The sequence below is a fragment of the Eulemur rufifrons genome, unplaced genomic scaffold, assembly GCF_041146395.1.
Source record: "Eulemur rufifrons isolate Redbay unplaced genomic scaffold, OSU_ERuf_1 scaffold_243, whole genome shotgun sequence".
Taxonomy (NCBI): domain Eukaryota; kingdom Metazoa; phylum Chordata; class Mammalia; order Primates; family Lemuridae; genus Eulemur; species Eulemur rufifrons.
Genome location: NW_027183025.1, coordinates 17,501 through 37,500, shown reverse-complemented (window position 1 = coordinate 37,500; position 20,000 = coordinate 17,501). Strand labels below are relative to the sequence as shown.

At 55.1% G+C, this 20,000-nt stretch overlaps 1 pseudogene; it reads left to right on the top strand.

Annotated features, from left to right (window-relative positions):
- Window positions 1-19,702: 19,702 nt before the first annotated feature.
- LOC138379977 (small nucleolar RNA U13) lies at window positions 19,703-19,794 on the top strand (annotated as a pseudogene).
- The last annotated feature ends 206 nt before the right edge of the window (window positions 19,795-20,000 follow it).

The following is a 20,000-nucleotide window of genomic DNA, read 5'->3' as shown; positions in this document are numbered from 1 at the left end:
AGGTTCGGGCAGCGCAGTCGGGCGAACGCTCGTCGCGGGGCGGTCGGCAGCCGTGAGGAAGAGAGAAGGAACACCCTTTCGAACAGGGATGAGACCCCGCGAGGGCGAGGCACGAGAGCCCGTGGGAGGCGAGACCTGCGCCGCGACCGGGCCACTGGGGAAACAACGCCACGGGATCCCACCGCCCCAAACCCGAGAGCGGTCCCGCAACGCGCCCGTGACGCCAGCCGGCCAAAGCCTTCGGCACCCCTCCCAACGGGGCCACGGCCTCACCACCGGGGCGTCCCAGAGCGACACCGGCCTTCGGCCCTCGGCCCGCACGCCACCGCGCCTAATCCCATTCTCGTCCGTTTCCCAATCCTGTCTCGCTCCGGGGAGCACCGCGCACCGGTGGAACGACCCCCTCGTTGGCCGGGCGGTCCCCCAAGCCGCAATCCACAGGCGCCAGCACGGGAGCGCCCATCCATCCGCGGCCTGGCACGGGACCGGGTGGAGGGCCGCACGCTCACAGGGGCTGGGGAGGGGGCGCGAGACGGGCCGCACCACCACCCCCTTACCCCAGCGCACACCGGGGCGACCCGCGGCCGGGGCACGCAGCGCACACACGCGGGCGCCCTTCACAGCTGGAACGCCGGCCCGGCCCGGCGTGACCCTCCCCCAGAGTTCAGAGGGGGAGGCGCGGACCACGTTAGGCGAAGAGTGGCACTCGGCCCCCACCGCGGGGGCCGGCGGACCGCTCCACCCCCACGGCAGGGGAGGAGGGAACTCTGCCCACGCACAACTGGCAGCCGCAGGGGCGGCGCCTGACGACGCGCAGAGAGGCGGCGGGCTGGGGGATCCGACAAACCCCAGAAGAGGACACGCCTCCATGATCGCTAGAGAAGACGCTTTCTCGCCGAAGGTGGATCGCCCCCGACCCCCGGTCGCCCCCGTAAGGGCCCTGGGCGGAGGCGTTCAGGCACGCCCCGGGGAGGTGTGGGGGGGTCTGCGGCATGGGGCAAAACACGCACGGTTGGCGACTCCTGAGCGTTCGCGGTCGGGGCCCCTGGTCCAAAAGCCACCTCACTTCGAGGGGGACACTCCCCCGTCGGTATGGGAGAGGGGTCACCGAGGCAGACCAGGCCGGTGGCAGAGGCCCCCCACGGGGCCGGCCGGCACCACGTCGCCGGCCCGGCCCCACCACGATCGCCCACACGACCGTGCAACCACCCCACCTCGGGCAGGGTGGGAAGAGCACAAGCCGTGCGCTCGCCTTTCGAAGTCCGCCACGCACACATCGTGGGGACGCCGAGACAACGCCCCCCGCCCGCCCACGCAGCGCAGGAGGATGCCTCTAGGCTTGCCCGCCTCGACCCCCCCCAACCCCAAGCACGCTGCTCGAGGGTGTACCCAACGCAGCAGACGCTGCAGCGGCGACCAGAGGGGGACGCCGGGAACGAGGACGACAACCACCGCTCGGTTTCGGGCACCTTGGAGAACAACCCGGTGCGCTCCGGGGGCACCACAAAAGGGCCACGCAGACCCAGCAGCCGCGCGCCAAACGGGGCGCGCGACCGGGCGGGCGGCACGGCCCCGCACCCGTCCGTCACGGGCAGGGGGGACCCCGGCCAGGCAACAGCCACACAGGGCGAGCGAGGGCTGCCCGCTGCGTCAAGAGGACTCACGACCCCCCGCCAACGCCACGAGGCCGAGGGCGGGGCGACCGCGGTCGGGCCGGATAGTCTCGCACCCGCGCCTCCCACGCACCGCCCACAGGCGGGGAAGGAGAGGTGAGGTGCCCGCGGGCAGAACGAGAAGAGCGGCCACCATTCACCACGAATGGACCGTCCCTCGCCTGGCACGCGGCTCAAGGCCCGGGAGAGCACGACGTCACCACATCGATCAGGCCCCGAGGACGGGGAGGGTTGGGGGAGGTCAGTCAGGCCGGCGAGGACAGCGATCCGAGGAGCCCGCTTCAGCCTCGCCAGCCCCGCCTCCCAAGCACAACCCAAAGACGAGGACCGCCTGACACGCAACGGCACAGAGCCAGCGGGGTAAGGGGGAAGGTTGCCGCAAACCTCCCCCCCCCGGGTGCCGTCTCTCGAGGGGACAAGAGACCAACGCGAGAGGCGGGCACCACCGTCGGGACACTCCGACGCCCTAGAGCCGGCGCGCGGGCCCAGGCGGTCAGCTCAAAGGGAACAGGGCAGGGCGCTGGATCCCCACGAACCCAGAACCCTGTCCGCGTGCGGAGGCCCAACCCCTCCAGCGACAGTCGCCGAAGGACAGCGTGTCAGTACTAACCTGCAGGCGGAAGATGACGATATGAGGTGATCAAAAACACCGCGCAGGAAGACGGGGACCGAGCCACTTGAACACGCCTGCCCCCACGACACTCGACACGGCCACCTGTCCCCAGCACGTCCCCAGCGCCAGCAGACAAGGGGCACTCAGGGACATCTGGTCGGCCCCCGTGGCGTAGAGGGCCAGGGAGGCCCTCACCGTCCACGCGCGCCACCCAGGGCCCAGCACGGGGACTTGTGGAGGAGAAAACATCGGGACGGGACCGCCACGGCCCACGAGCGGCCGCGGGCCGACAGGGGTCGCCCTCGCCGGCCACCCAGGGCCACCCAGGGCCCGGTCCCCGGCCCCAGCACGGGGACTTGTGGAGGAGAAAACATCGGGACGGGACCGCCGCGGCCCACGAGCGCCCGCGGGCCGACAGGGGTCGCCCTCGCCGGCCACCCGCGCCACCCAGGGCCACCCAGGGCCCGGTCCCCGGCCCCAGCACGGGGACTTGTGGAGGAGAAAACATCGGGACGGGACCGCCGCGGCCCACGAGCGCCCGCGGGCCGACAGGGGTCGCCCTCGCCGGCCACCCGCGCCACCCAGGGCCCGGTCCGCGCCCCCAGAGTAGGACTCGGAAGAAGCCACGGACGACTGGGTGCCACTCACAGGGCTGTCCCTGCCTCCTGAGCGGGAACCAGGGAAAATGGGTAGGAAAGGCGAGGCCGAGGGAGAGGGACACGCATGCACGGGACGGCGGCCGGTCGCCGGACACCCTCCTCTCCCGCCCGCGTGTGCCGTCTCCTTCCTGTCCCCGCGGGGTGGGTCGGGTCTCCAAAGCGGCCACAGCGTGCTAGTCGACCTGCCCGGGCAGCCCCGCAAGCCGCCTGGCTGGCTGAGCCTGGAAGCGCGGCGACAACGTCCTCCCGCCACACAGCCCTGCAGGCCCAAGCTCTGCCTCCCAGATGTCCCAGCCGGCGTCCCGGCACGAACCAGATGGCCCCGCGAAGGCTGCTTGCTTCCCGGAACTCAGCCTCGCTCGCATCGGGGACTGTCCCCTGCTTTGCCTGCTGCACCGAAGATTCAGAGGACAAGAGACTTGTAGAAAAGCGGCCGCCAGGTGGAGCCCGACCACAACCGGCGCCAGCCACCAGAGGTCTGCTGCAAAACACGGGGCAACCCTCTGGAGCCCATCATTTCAGAGTCCAGAAGGTCCCCCGGGGGCATCAAACACAGTCCCCCTACTCCCCACGGAAGCCATCGAAAAATGACGGGTCAGTCTAGGGCCACGCCACCCTGAACGCGCCCAATCTCGTCTGATCTTGGAAGCTAAGCAGGCCCCGGCCTGGCTAGCACTGGGATCAAAGAAAGGATGGGTCGGCCCGACCACCGACATCGTCCACCAAACCCGTCTCTGCACAGACCACAACATAGCCGAGAGACAGACAGGCAGAAACAGAAACAGAGAAAGGGAGAGAAAGGAAAAGAACAGAAAGAAAAGAGACGGAGAAACAGAGAGAGAAAGTCAGAAAGAAAAAAACAGTAAATAAGAAAAGACAGGAAGAGGGCACGGGGAAGAAAGAAAAAGGAAGGGAGGAAGGAGATAGGAAACACAGAAAGACAGAAGGAAAGAAGAAATAAGGAAAGAAAAGACAGGCAGAAAGAAAGAGAATGAGAAAAAGGGAGGAAGGATGGAAGCAGAAAGAAAGAAGAAAGAAAGAAAGACAGACAGACAGACAGACAGAAGGAGGGAAAGAAAGAAAAGAAAAAGAAAGGAAATTAAGAGAGAAAAAGAAAGAGCACGGAAAGATGGAAAGAGAAAAAGATAGAGAGAAGGAAGGAGAGAGAAAGTATAGAAAGAGACAGAAAGGAAGAAGGAAGGAGAGAGAAAGGAGAGAATGAGAAAGAAAGAAGGTAGGAAAGTAGAAAGGGGGAAGAAAGATGGAAAAAACAGAGATAGAAACACAGGATAACAGGAGAAAGGAAGAGAGGAAAGAAAAATGGAAAGAAATACGGAAGGAAGGAAGGCAGGCAGGCAGGAAGGAAGACAGGAAGACTGAAAGAAGGAAACAACAAAGAAGTAAAGAAAAGGCAGAAGGAGGAAGAGAAAGAAAGAAAGAAAGAAAGAAAGAAAGAAGGGGGGGGGAGAGATGATAGGATGAGAAAACCTTTCTGTCGTGGAATCATAAAACCCCTTCCTATCTTAGGATCATGAAACCCAGGGTGGAACTATGATACACTTCACATTCTCAGAGCACGCCGGCTGGTGAAACAAAGAAAGAAGTCGGGGACAAAGAGAACACATTCACGGGGCCTGGCCGGAGGCCAGGGTGGGGCGGCCCGAGGCTGTCGCCAGAGCCATCTCTGTGGCAGGACGTCGCAACACGCCTACCGGATTTTCCCATAACGCTCGCCCGCCGCCAGGTGACCCCCGTCATCCACCGATCCAAGTGTCAGCCTGGAAAGGACGGGCTCCCTCGTGGGGGAGGGAGCGTGGGGGCGGGAGTGGGTACACACTGGGTCGCAGGCCTCCTCCCGGCCCCTCTCGGACCACGTCTCTCAGCCCTCGGGCACACTCCCCACCACTAGTCGACCAGAGAGCCCCCGGGGGCGGGGGGCCGGAGGGGGGCGTCCACGGCAGGGAGAGAGGACAGGGACCCATCGGCCCGTGCTAGATGCCACGGGTGGAGGCAGGACCTGCTGAAGACACACGAACAGTACGGAGAGGTTCAGAGCGGGGCCTAGGCGCAGCCACTCACGATGATTGGACAGACAGTTGGACTATCTGTCACGGTGGACCGAAGCGCATGAAGTGGGCGCTCCCGGAAACGGCGTGTGTGTGTGTGTGTGTGTGTGTGCGCGCGTGCGCGTGCGCGTGCGCGTGTGCCTGTGTGTGGGAGGGAGAGAGAGAGAGAGAGAGAGATGGGAGAAGACGGTCGGTACATTCACTCACTCCTGTACCCGGGCCAGTCGTTTCTCCCGAAGGACAGAAATCCATAAAACACCCACGTCTAAAGAGTGTTTACACAGAGCTAACCCTAGGTCGAATCAGTCAGGAGTCGAGTGCGGGGAATCCTATGGTCCCAAACTGGGACTCCAGTCCCGGCCCCATAGCAAAAGGGGGTCATTTCTCAGAAAACGCACGCACACAGAAACGGGTAACGTTTATACAATTTTATACCGTGGTAGTGACTTCCTTCCCCGAGCCCGTGTTCTTAGGATCGGTCTCACTACATAGTACTTTTTTTTTTTTTTTTCTGAGCTTTATTTTATTTTATTTTATTTTACTGTCATTTCGTTAGAGATGATGGGGAGGGGTGGCGGGGGAGCAGGGCATAGTTCACTCACTGGAAGCCTCAAACTCCTGGGCTCCAGCGATCCTCCTTCCTCAGCCTCCCAAATCGCTGGGACTACAGGCGTGTGCCACCATGCCCGGCTAATTTTTTTCTATTTTTGGTAGAGACGGGGGTCTTGCTTTTGCCGAGGCAGGTCTCGAACTCCTGACCTCAAGCGGTCGGTCCTCCTCCCCGCCTTGGCCTAGGATTACAGGCGTGAGTCACCAAGCCTGGCCTGGATCGGTTTTTAATAGGTAAGGTCTACGAGACATCCCAGTCCAAACATCGATTCGGTGGGTCTCTACAGGATTCCGGGCGGAGATCCGATCTGGGGTTTACAACGTGGAGAATTAAGGCCTGGCTAGCAAAGAGCCCAGTGACTGAAGAGGGACGATGCTCGTCAGTCGTACAGAGCCTGAAAAGATGCAACACGGGGAAACGTTTCCAGGTTCCTCTCAGAAGAGGATGTCAGATGAGATGCCGAAACGAAAAGAATGGGTTCAAGCCAAAAGGAAAAATAGATAAATAAGTCAATAAATAAAACTACGGGAGACAGCCAGGAGACACTGTTTCCTCAGAAATGGCTAGGAAGCCTCCCAGGATAACCTGGATAGCAGCATATGTTCCTCCTCCTCCTCCGGCTCCCTCTCTTGTGTTCGTGTTTGTTTTCTGTAAACGCCAAGATGGGGCAGGGGTGGGGGACACCACGCCGGGTGGGCGAGCAGATCACCCTTCCCACCACAGGAGGGAGCACACACACACACACCCACCCACCCACCCCGGGTCATCACTCTGTAGTTCCGCGTGAGTGAGGTGAGGCCCGGAACGGTGCTAGTAGCTTTCCAAGTGGTCAAAAAGAATGCACAATAACTGGACCGAGGCCTGTCTGGACGCTGTAAAGGCCCACTTGAAAACTTATGCTTGCTCGCTAGGTGACCGATGTCCGCTTGACCTATGTCTGTAATTGGAAATACGTACCTTGCGGAGATAAAACAAAGCAATTAACTTGTAACTAAGTGTTTAAACTTTCCAGCTGCCTGTCGTAAAATTGATTGTGCTTGCTTAACGCCTGAAAGAATGTTCCTTAATTGGAGCTATCTGTTTCTGTAAACCTGCTCGCTTAAAGACTGTAACCGAAACGAAACGGGGGCCCGAGGCTGGTCCCGGACCACACAGCTGCGGAGTAGGTGGTATAGTGTTGTTTCAACCGCCGTGCCTAAAGTCACGGAGCTCTAGCTTAGGATAGTCTGAAACCTTCCTGCTTTTTTCGGCTCGGGGCCATTCTCTGTACCTGTACCCTAACAGGGCAGGGGGTGGTCGCTGGCCAGCTAATATGGACTCATGACTTGGCTCAATTCGGTCTCTAGGTTGTCCTGTCTCGCACTCCGTACTATAACAGATGCCATACCGGTTCAACCCAGCTCTGAAGGAAAGAAATGCCGAGCGTTCCACTAGCCGGAGGAAGGCAAAACGCACCTCTGCCTTCCTCTGAGGGCACGTCTGAGTGAACGGGTCGTTCTCCCTGCCCGTCACCCCAAGCCCCTCATCCCGGACCCCACCACACCCGGCCTTGACCTCCTCGGCCCTGCCCACCAGGCCCCATCATGGCCTCTGGAGCCTGGGCTCTCTCTCTCTCCAGGCACTGGCACTGCCCCCCGCCCCCACCCCGGGACCTGAGATCCAGGGCCTCTGTCTCCCAGGCCTCCCAGCTGTCTTGACTTGCGGACTCAGTGCCTGCTCTGCCAAGAGAGACCTCTTGCTGCGGGGTGGCTCTCAGTGGCTGCATCTCAGCGGTCTAACGTGTCCCCCACCATCCACGTGGCCGCCGGCGTCAGGCTTCGGTGCCGTAGTGCCACCCTGCCTCCCTTCCGGGGGAATCCCACGCTGCCTCAGGCCCATTATGACCTGGAAGAGGCTGCACCTGTGGGGTCTGCCCATTTCCACTACCCCCCCCCCACACACACGTCACCCCCCGGCCCCCCCATAGGGGTTAGGAAGAAGGCAACACTTTCTGGTACAAGGGTTGAACTGAAGGGGCGAGTGAGTGGCCACCTGGCAGGGGCATCGCAACAGATGGCTGAAGAAGTCAGCCGCCGAGTGCAGAAATGTCACGGAACTTGGGGTGCCACTGCCTTGCTGAGATAGGGCCAGGGCAGGCTTTAAAAGGCTAAAATTCTCCCTGCCTTTGGTACGTTAATACAGAACCCATGGTCCTTTCTAATTTTTGATTCCCGGAGAGGCAGGAAGTATTCCAAATGGCCACGCCATGGCTTTTCTAAATTGCCCACAAGGCCTTCTCCGACCCAGCGGGTCAGGGGTTTGCTTTGGTGTTACATCGTGGTAAAAGAGACATCCCACAGCAGTGACCATGTCCATCGACTCCGTCGGCGCTCTCAGGCTCGTAGTCCCACTTTTCAGACAAGCCTGGATGGCCACTCCGTGTCACTCTTTGCCAAATGCCAGCCACTCTCCTCCCCGCCCCGCATCCCCCATTTGGCCACCACAACTCTTCATCCCCAGGCGCTCTCCAGTAAAGTGTGCTCCTGTCTGTACACCTACTCCGTTGGGGGCGGGGGGGGGGGGGAGGTGGCACAAGAGGTGGCTGGTGGCCGGAGCAGGCCCGCCACCTTGAGTGTGTGGAACAGCGCTGAGGATTTCCTAAGGGAAGAAAGAGGGTGGGGAGAGCGAGAGAGCATCTCCTCCTCGTGAACCTCACAGATGATTGAGGACAAACAGGCCTGCACGGGGAGGGTGCCGAGTCTGCACCAGAGAAAATGGCTTTGTGGGGGGGTGGGAGGGGAAGAGGGCAGAAAGATTTTCTGTCTTTTTAAAACTTCCCCCAGGCTTTTGGGAACTTGCAGCCCGGCCTGCATCCCTGAGGCACGTTAACTCTTTGGTTATAACTCCAGGTGGCCCCCAGGGTGGGCGGCCCACAGAGTTCAAGGGCTTTCTTCTCAGCAGAGACGGGACCTTTAGAACAGCTAACTGCAGTAATTGCCTGAAGCTGAGAACCAACCCTCCTTCCTTTAAAACCTCTGTATTTCTGCCTAGGCCTATGTTCACGAAATTTGGGGGTTTGAGACTGAGAAGCTCTACCCTATTTATTTCCTCCTTTGTCAGCAAAGTAGACTCTCTGTTTTCTTACTCCTCATACCGCTTGTCCTCGTTATTCGGCCTCGTGGACAAGCAGCTGAGCTTTCGGTCACAAGTCCACACCCCAGGGTGGAGGGGTCCAATCCACCCCTGTCCAGACCTGGGCCCTTCCTGCCTCCCTCTCGAGACGATCTGTTTGGCAGCCCAGCCGCCTTGGACTGGGCCACAAGGAGGACACAAAGTAAAGACCCAGCCCCCCCGCCCCCCCCCACACACGGTAGTGGCGGTGGGTGGCAGTTCTCCAAGGGTTTGGGGCTTTTCCTGAGGCAGGAGACGGAGGGGACTGATTTCTTTAGAGCTCCGTCCCCTCCCCCATGCGGTGTGCCGCCTGGAAGCGGCAGCTCGCGGGGCGGGGTCGGGGCTGAAAGCGGCTCCGCCCGAGAGAAGCCCGAGGCGGCTACGTGCAAGCGCGCATGCACAGTCAGCTCGCGGGGCGGGGTCGCGGCTGAAAGCGGCTCCGCCCGAGAGAAGCCCGAGGCGGCTACGTGCGAGCGCGCATGCGCAGTCAGCGCAGTGAGTGGGGGAGGGGTGGAAACCGGCGGAAGGGCTCCGCCGGGGGCCCGGCCATCTGTGCGGCCAGGCTAGGGGTTTCCCTCTTGGGCCGGGAGCTCGTACCCCGCCCCCAGCCCGCAGGCAATCCCGAGGGGCAGAAGCACGACTTGCTGGGCACCTCCTCGGGCGAAGCGGTCGCGGTGGCTGGGTTACGTGGGGCCCAGACGAGTCTCTGGTTCTGGGAGCGGCACCTCCCCCACGCGCCTCTCCTCTTGGGCCTTCACCCTCCCCCCCCCCCCCGCTCCGGCCCCAGGGGAGGGGAGGAGTGGGGGGCAGGGAGACGACCTCAGGGAGGAGCCAGACCAACTGAATGAAAGCTTTTCATGAACTCGTGTGCCTTTCCCAGGGAAACACCATTTCTGGAGTCTATGAACTAAAATAAAATCTTAAGCCGCCCCCCGCCCGCCACCGCCAGCTGACCCGTCCCGTGGTTGGCCCAGGGAACCCTAGAAAAACCCTTAAACCTGAGCTGCTGCCCCGCAAGGACAGGGGAAGTCAGACACTCCTCCCTGATGGAGTCAGATTTTATAACAATGAGATACTGAATGTCCGACGGGCCTAAGGCCAGGCAAGACAAAGCTTAACGCATATCTAGCAGGCCAACCGTTTACTGAACTACAGGGCACTTGAGTTTTGGGTAAACTGTCCAGTGGCTTGTCTGTGATTAGCAGACCTCCTTACCTTAACTGAAAACATGATGCAAAGCCTTTAGGCAGAGGTTCATTTATGTCATCAATTGCAAATCAAAGAATCTTTAAACCCAGCTGTAAACCTGTAAACACCGCACCCTCCCTCCCCCGCCCCCCCCAACTGCCAGATGTCCTGCCTTTTCAGCCCAGACCAATGTACCCCTTCCATGTTTTGATTTGTGATTTTACATGTAATTCCTGTCTCCCTAAAATGTATGAAGCCAAACTGTAACCCACCCCACCACAATGGGTCCGCTTGCTCAAGGCTTCTTGGGCGTAGCTCTCTGGGCCATGATCACGGCCGTTGGGCTCAGAATAAAACTCTTTAAATTATTTTGCAGTGATTTGGGGTTCTTTTCCATGGACGAGTCAATCGTGTTCACATTATTTTAGCCTTGGGAGCTTTTTCTTTTCTATTATGTCTGATCCTGATCGCTAGCCAGGTATTCATTCATATTTTTGGTTGGTGGTGGTGCTCAAGCTCGTCTTTGTACATCCCAAATTGGCGTAAGCCACCGTGAATATGTTTTACACCTTCCAAGAGCTAGCGCTTATTGCCGTATCATAACCAGGGCTCGCAGCAATTTTTCTTTTTTTTTTTTTTAAAGCTGCTTCCACTTTCCACCTAGGTATACATACGAGTATACCCTTTAAATGAATGCTTGCATCGAGGAACCAGGAAGTGGTTTTTGTTGTTGTTGCTGTTGTTGTTTTCCCCCAGTCATTTATCTGCTCCTCAACCCTCATTATTTATCACACACACACACACACACACACACACACCCCCCATCTCTGTAGAAAAGCTCACGGAGATTGTTCATCCACCGCGTGCTTTCTGTTGACAGTATCTGAGACGATAAGGAGCACCATGCATTCTGTTCTAAGAGAAAAATTGCATATATCAGTATGATTATATTTTACTTCTTGTGTGAATTTAGTGGATCTCATAAAAGCTGATCTTGGTTTTCACAGCAGAGAAAAGTGGGCTTCTGTTTTGGTTTTGTTTTTGTTTTTCTGGAGGGGTGGTGTCTTCACATAAGTGATCATCTTTACAAGTATGCTATATCCGAGAAATTTCAGAAAGCTGCAAAGAGTGACTTGTTGACAATGCTTGCATTGAATGATGTATCTGAATCTGTGAATCGAAGGGGTCAGCATCTGACCAGAAAGCACTGTTAGAGGAAGAGGGGTTTCGGGTCTTTTCCTAAATTGTATCTGCCTAAGGCGGAAAATATTTCTGTTTCCCTATGACATGGTATTTTCCTCACAAGCAGTGTTAATGGCTCCATATGTCTCTAGACTGGCTGCAGAGCAGAGACTCCATGGTCTCCACTACTTGACTCTGTCTGTCCAAGAATGGCCTCCACAGCTCTCCTCTGTGAGATATCCACTCTCAGAGGTGGCACGGTATGGTGAGTAGGGGGATATGCTGGATTTTGAAAACTCAGAGTTTGAACCCCAGTGCTTTATTTCTTAGCAACATGAACTTTGTCAGATCACATCACCCTGCTGAAGCCCAGTCACCTAAAGGGTAGAAAATGCAATGGATAGATTGACGCTTCTCTTCTCTTCTCCTCTCTTCTTTCTCTCTTTCTTTCTTTCCTTGTGTCTTCCTGTCTCTCTCTCTCTCTCTCTCTCTCTCTCTTTCTTTTTGTCTCTTTCTTTTTTTTCTTTTGACGGGCCCTCACTCTGTTTCCCAGACTAAAGTGCAGTAGCATCATCATAGATCACTGCAACTTCAAACTCCTGGCCTCAAGCGATCCTTTCCCCCTAGGCTTCCCAAAGTGCTAGGATGCAGTTTTATTTTTATCTGTGACACCATGGGAGGAAATATCTTTTAGGGTCATAGGGTCAGAAATTTAGATCTCTTCTTTGAACTCATGGTAGCGGCTAACTGGGATTTTCAGTGTGTAAACGTAAGCCACTTGTAATTTCACCAGTACTCCCGTTACTTGTCATCTATTCAGGAGGTGAACTCTTCTTCCCCTACCATCTACTGTTCAAACGCGTTGGCCACAAGGATAATTTGAATATCAGATTCAGAGCACAAATAATTAAGGTCCTGTAGCGTTAATAAGTAAAAGGGGCCACACACAAACCTGTGGAAGTCTGTGTCCCTTCCAGTTTTTTATTTTGTTTGTTTGTTTGTTTGTTTTTGGGTTCCCCCCCCCCCCGAGACTGAGTCTCACTCTGTTGCCCGGGCTAGAGTGAGTGCCGTGGCGTCAGCCTAGCTCACAGCAACCTCAAACTCCTGGGCTCAGTCGATCCTCCTGCCTCAGGCTCCCCAGGAGCTGGGACCACAGGCATGTGCCACCATGCCCGGCTAATTTTTTTCTATATATTTTTAGTTGTCTGGACAATTTCTTTCTATATTTTTAGTAGAGACGGGGGCGGGGGGTCTCACTCTCGCTCGGGCTGGTCTCGAACTCCTGACTTTGAGCGATCCTCCCGCCTCGGCCTCCCAGAGTGCTAAGTTTACAGGCCTGAGCCAACGCGTCCGGCCTGTGTCCATTCTTTAATGTTGTGTGTTGCTCAGTTATGAAAAGGCAAGGGAACATAAAATCCGAGTTTTAGGGATGACTTATAGGCTCAGTATTCTTTTTTTTTTTTTTTTTTTTTTTGCCTCCTCTAAGCCTATGTGAATATCAAGGAGGGTAAAAAATTCAGTGTTCTCAGTTCAGTGCCCAACCAACCTCTGTTTCCAGAGTAAAAATTGAGCATCCTATTACACCTTTATTTCCCTTTGGTATGCTAAGGCCCAACTCGGCAGAGAGGTCACTGTTTATTCTCTTGGCTAAGATCACATGTGCCATAGTCTGTCTGCTTTGTCTCCTTTAGGGGTAATCATCCAATCTTACCCGGGCCCCTCACATCCTCGTGACAATAGGCCTCCTTGGTTTACTGAAATAGAAAAGACCGGCTCATCAGCAATGTTTGATCGGTTGCTTCAGAAACAAATGTTGTTCTGCTTTCTTTACTATGTTTGTTTTTTTTTTTTTTTTTTTTTTCCTTCTTTCTTCCGTCAGACCCAATCCGATATAGGTGGGAGAGAAGGTAACCGGAGCCTCTTGAAAAACCGAAGTGAACCAAAGCGAGCTCACAGATTCAGATAGAAATCAGGAGGAAGAAAAATTGAGAGATAACATGGATTTTCTGTCTAGCGGGTGTTCTCACACTTCAATTTTACCAGAAGCGTTAGGTAGGATGACGATGACGATAATTGTGACAAACACTATTCTCATTGGACAGATAAGGAGGCAGGCTCAGAGTGACGAGTAACCTGGGCCTAAATAGATCGCTAAGAAGCATCATAGTGTGTTCCTTGGTTACGCTGTTTTGTGAAGCTCAAAAAGTTTGGGGTGCGCGTGCGTCCATGTGCGTACGCAATCATAGGTGTTCTAGTAAAACGGATATGAGGTAGGATTTCCCATACCTTCAATGATTTCATGTCCTGCAGGAACATAATGTTCCGGGATCAGGTTTTTATTCTGCCTTCTGTGCCACATGCTCAACATGCCTGTGACTTTACAGCCGAGACTTGCTCAGGGGGAGCCCATTCTCATCTTCTGGGAGGTTCTGCTAATCTTTAAAAGACAAGGACATAGGAAGATGATCCTATAACAACGACTGTGACCACGATTAAAGGCTTACTGTTTACCACGCGTGCTTCTGCGGGCTTTGCCTGCATTTGCTTTTTCACTCTGCCCAATATCCCTGTGGGGTAGGCACCATGATTTCTGCATTTGCAGATGAAGAGGCTGAGGCTCAAGAGGATTTATGACTCGCCAAGTTACCAAACACGGAGTGTCGTCCAGGTAGCCAGTCCAGGCCCCCCGGCTCTGCAGCCACTCTGCAATGCTGATTCTGAGCCTGACCGTTTCATCACTGGTGGCTCCCTGAGAACCTTGACTCGGCCCCCTTCCTCAGTTCACTTGGGAAACATATTCATGTGTGTGTATTTCTCTCCTTCCCTCTCCCACCCCCCCTCTCTGTTTTAGTTTTTATTATTTTGAAAAGTGCATAGAACGATAAAAACTTTAAAAGTAGGAAAAAGCTTACGGAACACATAAGGACACAGAGAAAGAAAATATCTGTGTACAACAGTGCAACGCATTTGTGTTTTAAGTCGTGGTGTTGCCAAAGAGTCCAAAAGTTTAAAAGAAAGAAAAACAAACAAACAAACAAACAAACAAACAGACAGACAAAAAAAAAAAACCAAACCACCATGGAAAAGTTTATGAAGTGAAAACACTTACAGTAAGCTAAGGTTAATGTATTATTGAAGAAAGAAATTTCTAAAGGTAAATGTCGTGCGGCCTAAGTGTCCAGGGTTTATGAAAACCTACAGTAAGTAATGTCCTAGGCCTTCACATTCACTCACCACTCACCGCCAACTCACAGACTCACCCAGAGCAACCTCCCGCCCGCCCTGCAAGCTCCATTCACCGTAAGTGCCCTGGCCTGGGTGTCCCACTGCACAGAAACCTATTAGACTGCATTTCTTCCCATTACTATCAGTAGTTGTACATTTCTTAGGACTGTAGGCCTACGATACACCTCCAGGCATAGTTAGGGGTTGGGAAGAGGAGGGAAGAGGCCATTCTTCATTTATTAATTGGGTAGCATGGGGACAGGGGAGGCAGTTTCCTCCTTCTCCTCCTCGGCCCCCTTCTCTCTTGTTTCGCTTCTCCCTCTCTTGTTTTTCTTTATTCCTCTCCCAGTTCCCCCTTCCATCGTCTCGATGGATTTGGATGAGACGTAGACATTTTCTACGTCAGGCCTTAATCATACCGAGGGAGCAGGAGAAAAGTAAGCCGCCTACCATGACACAATGGAATGGAAGTTTGTCAGCCATTGACTGCTGTGGCATTCCGACATTTAGTGTCTTCAGGACATTCTATATTTCTGCTATCCCACTAGAATATATCGCCTCGATCACTACTGTGTGGCCACATCCCAGCTGTTTCGTGAGCCACCCTCAATGTTCGTGACAATGTAGTGTGGGGACTCCCTCCGTCTGGTGCCTTAAACTCGCACATTTGGGGTTTTGTATCAGGATAGCAAAGCGATCGCCTTTAAATAACCTGGCTGGCCATGGTGGCTCATGCCCGTGATCCCCGCAACTTGGGAGGCAGAGACGGGAGCGTGACTTGAGCCCAGCAGCTGGAGACCAGCCTGGGTAACACGATGAGACCTCATCTCTACCAACAAAAAAAAAAAAAAAAAAAAAAAGAAAAAAGAAAAATTATGGCGGGTGTGGCAGCATTTGCCTATAGTCCCAGCTACTCAGAAGGCTGAGGCAGAGAGGATCACTTAAGCCCTGGATTTGGAGCTTGCTGTGAGCTACAATCAGGCCAAGGCGGCCTGGGAGAGGACAGAGTGAAAGAAATCCTGTCTCAAAAAAAAAAAAAAAAAAAAAAAAAAGAAAGAAAGAAAAGAAAAGAAAAGAAAGAAAACAAGACCGATAACACAACACAACTTAGAAGACTTGGTGTTACCGAAAGCTCGGCCACCTGCCCACGAGGCCGAATAACGAGGACAAGCTGTTTGAGGAGGAAGGAAAGAGAGAGTCTATTTTGCCGGTAAAGGAGAAAATAGGGTAGACCTTCCCATCTCAAGCCTCCGAATTTCCCCGAACACAGGGCTAGGCAGAAATACAGAGCTTTTAATGAGGGGGGGAGGGGTTCTCAGCTTTAGCGATGATTGTGGTTAATTATTTCAATCGTCCAGGCTCTGCCAAAAACAAAGCCTGTGAACTCTGCCGGCCGCCCACCTGGGGGGGGGCGGGGCAGGGGACCACTTGGGAGTTTTAAGAAAAGATTTAACCTGCCTTGGGGACATAGGCCAGACTACAAGCTCCCAAAAGTGGTGGTGGTGGTGGTGGTGGTGGTGATGGGGAGCGTAAAACGACAGAACGTCTTTCTGTCCTTTATTGGTTTCTCCTTTTTCCCCCCTAGGTGCCAAAAGACCTGAGACTGATGCCGAAAAGAAATAGGTACAGGCGCCCACGTGCACACACAAAGATATACGATCGAATACATCGTGTTGACAGTGGGGGAAACTGGAAGATGATGGGGAAGTATCACGAGCAACTTTGTATTTCTTCCAGGACAGGAAAATGGACACGAAGAGAAAAATTCATCGTTCTCGGCGTAGGATAAAAAGCCACATCTTGTTATATAATATAATTCATTCTGTGATTTAAGTTTTTATACGACATGATATTCGATAAGCCTAAAAAACAAGATAAAAGAGAAACAAACAAAAGGGAAAAAATAAAAATAAAAAAGACGACGGGCAGAGGCCTACGGTCCCGGGAGGAGGCAGAGAGCGGGAGGAGGGGCGCCTCCCGCAGACAACAGGGCGGGTGGGCGGAGACCCGCTAGAGGCTAGGGCTGCCCCGGGCGGGCCCAGAGCTGCGGGCCCGGGAAGAAGAGGGTGGGACCGTCCGGACCGTGCTCTCCTCCCCGCCCTCCACACCTCCCGGGAGTCAGCTCTTAAACTCCCAACGTCACCTGACTTTCCAGATCCCGAGGTCTGATCAAAGTGGCCGCAAGGTGACACCCAGCAACCGCTGCCGGTGTCATCCTGAAAAGAACGGACCCTATGACTGACGGGGGTGGGGCGGGGTGGGGGTGGGGCGCACAGTGGGTGGCCCGGCCAGCTCCCCTTCCGCCTCGGAGCGGATCGGATCATCTGGAACTTTATCCAGAGAGGAGAGAGTGCCCCTGGGTGTGTGCTAGAAGCCGGAGGGTTGGGGCAGGGACCTACCCAAGAGAGAAGTAGAGTACAGGGAGTTTCAGAGTTGACCCACTCACGATCTCGCCCTGGTCAATACAAGAGTGGCAATATCTGTCACCGTGGAATGAACACTTGGTACCGAAGACCTTTGTCTATGCTGGCCCCCCTATGCCTAGGGGGGGCATGTGGCCAGAATCTGACATCCTAAACGTCTTCGTAGAAAGAATTTGGGGGCGGGGGTGGGGGAGAGAGACAGAAATAGAAAAGAAAGGGGGAAAGAAATGGCTGCCACAAAACTATCAGAACAGATAAGCGACCGATAGGGCCTATCTGGTTAAGTTCTTTCCCTACCCAGAGAACGGTGGACACAGAGAGTCAGGGATAGAATTTCACGCTCGGCACTGTCTCTCGTGGCAGCGGGAAGGTGGAGGGTGGCTGAGGGTTCTATGCTCCTTTATCACACACCGTCAGGTAGGTCAGGTAAAATTGAGGACAGATTTCCAGTGTTTCGAGAAAGGAAGAGCACTCGTGCAGGCCATCTATCTGTACGTGGGAGAGTGTCCCCGAAAAGTGGCTTTCAGTGCCGGGATGTGCCTAGGCCAAGAAGGTTACACGATCCTGAGTGAGAATGGTCCGTCCCATAGAGTCAGTCGGTAGGAGGCCACCGGTCGAGACGGAACTGCCCCCCCTCCCACCCGCCCCCGCCCCACAGAGCAGACAGACTCAGAATGGAGTCACTCGGTGCCAGTGCCCTGCCCGGGTGCCCCATCATTCAACCGAACTGGGAAACAGGTGGGCTTTCCGACCCTCGGGAGGGAGCTTCACGGCGGGCGGACAGATCAGAAGGGGCCCGGCTCCCTTGAGCGGGCAGGCTGGGGACGGTCGGTGGGGTCTCTTGACAGGAGGCACCACGGAACCCTTGAGGCAATGTCGGGGGGCACCTATGTTGCGGTCCAAAGCTAGCGTCTGAGAAGTCGTCCCGAAAGCATGATGGCGTCAACAAGTCCCCTCCGTTCAAGAAACGAGATTCATTTCTAGAGGAGGGCCACCCACGCGGGAGAACCGTAGGCTTCCTGTGGACATTCTCTTCAAAAGGCAATTCACTCAGCGGAGTGAAAATCGGAAAAATCGCTGTCCTCTGACGCAGCTGCAGAGAAAAGATGGCACCAAAATCAATGAAACACACACATACACACACAAACACACCTCCTCCCATCTGAACGAGCACTCCGGACGGTCACATAGGGAGAGCGACGGGCTCTCTTCCCACCCTGTGGTTCTCTACCTTTCGTTGCGGTTTTTTCCCTCAGTGGATAGAGGAGGAGACACAGGGGGCTCAGCCGGCATGCGAGTGGGTTTATCATCCTCTGTGAGTATCAACACGCGACACCACCTAAGTGAAGGAACACACCGGTGTTTCATGTCATGTGGCTCAATGCCTGGCAGATACGAGCCTTTGCAGGCCTCCTCGTGATCGACAGGACGTCGCCTTGGACACGGACACATCTTGTCCCTCCCTCCCGAGGCGATAGGCGGTTCCGTACCTCCTCGGGGCCAGGGCACAGTCTGCCTAGGCACCTACAACACGTGTGGCAACAGCCTCGATGGCTCTGCCATGAGAACGAACTCCCGTGGCACGGGGGTGGGGCGAGGGGGGGGGGGTCGGGTGCTGAAGAATTCAGCTGAGTGAAGGAATGCCACGGGATTCAGAGTGCCATCGGTGGGCTGAGAGGCGAGCAGGGCGGGCTTTGAAAGGGTAACATTCTCCCTGCCTTCCGTCTGTCTGTGAATACAGAACGTACACGCCAGGCGGGGTGGCTCACGCCTGTAATCCTAGCACTCTGGGAGGTAGAGGCGGGTGGATCGCTCAAGGTCGGGAGTTCGAGACCAGCCTGAGCAAGAGCGAGACCCCCATCTCTACTAAAAATAGAAAGAAACTATATATCTAAAAATATATACAGAAACAGTATCTAAAAATATATACAGAAAAATATTAGCCGGGCACGGTGGCGCATGCCTGTAGTCCCAGGTACTCGGGAGGCTGGGGCAGTAGGATCGCTTGAGCCCAGGAGTTTGAGGTTGCTGTGAGCTAGGCTGACGCCACGGCACTCTAGTCTGGGCAACAGAGTGAGACTCTGTTTAAAAAAAAAAAAAAAAAAAAAATATATATATATATATATATATATATATATACACACACACACACACACACACACACACGTATATCCAATTAGCTGGGCATGCTGGCACATGCCTGTAATCCCAGCTACTCGGGAGGCTGAGGCAGTCTGATCGCTTGAGCCCAGGAGTTTGAGATTGCTGTGAGCTAGGCTGACGCCATGGCACTCTAGCCAGGGCAACAGAACGAGAGACTCTGTCAGAAAGAAAAGAAGAGCGAGAGCGAGAGAGCGAGAGAAAGAAAGAAAGGAAGGGAGAGAAAGGAAAGAGAAGGAAGGGGGGGAGAGAGAGAGAGAGAGAGAGAGAGAGAGAGAGAGGAGAAAACTATTAAAAAATTCGGGACCAGATCCATCGGTCGGTACTCAGAAGCGTGACGATCGGGTGTTCCCGAGCACGTGTGAGATGTGTCTTCTCCCTGACGCCGCGTTTCCTCCACACACACATCACCCATCTGCCATGGAAAAAAAGCAACAAAAAGAGAGAAAGAGATTAAGAAGGGAAAATGGAAACAGGGCAAAAGAGGAAGAAAGAAAGAAATTTCGAAAAAAAGAGACCAAAGTCACAGCGAGAAGGAAGAATACTGAGCCCAGAGCGACACCTAGTGACCACACCGTCACAAGCACCTAGGGCCCCAATTCGCCAGAGACATCTGGTGGACCCCAGAGCAACATGTGGTCGACCCGGGGCCATGGCGTCTGCAGCCGATTCCCAGGCGGGCACACGAGCCCGGGGAAACTCATTCTCAGCGCGGGGAGGAGGGGAGGGGAAATAATAGCAAAGTCACACCAGATCCCTTTCTAGTTCATAAACGTGTTGATTGCGTGTTCACGAGCACGTGTGAGAAGGGCCTCCTGGTGTGTCGGCACGTCACCCGCGTGACGTGAAACCATGAATCCGGGGGGGGGGGGGGAGCGGAAAGGCGCGCAGGAAAAGGCAAAGAGAGAATAGATAAAATGAAAGGACCAAAAAGAAAGTCACACAGCAGGGTAGGGGAGTGAGAGCAAGTCGAGAGACTGCAGACAGAAACTCCGAGAGGAGAGGAATGCTCCGGAGCGCCCCTCGCCCCGCGCGAGAAGAATACCGATCG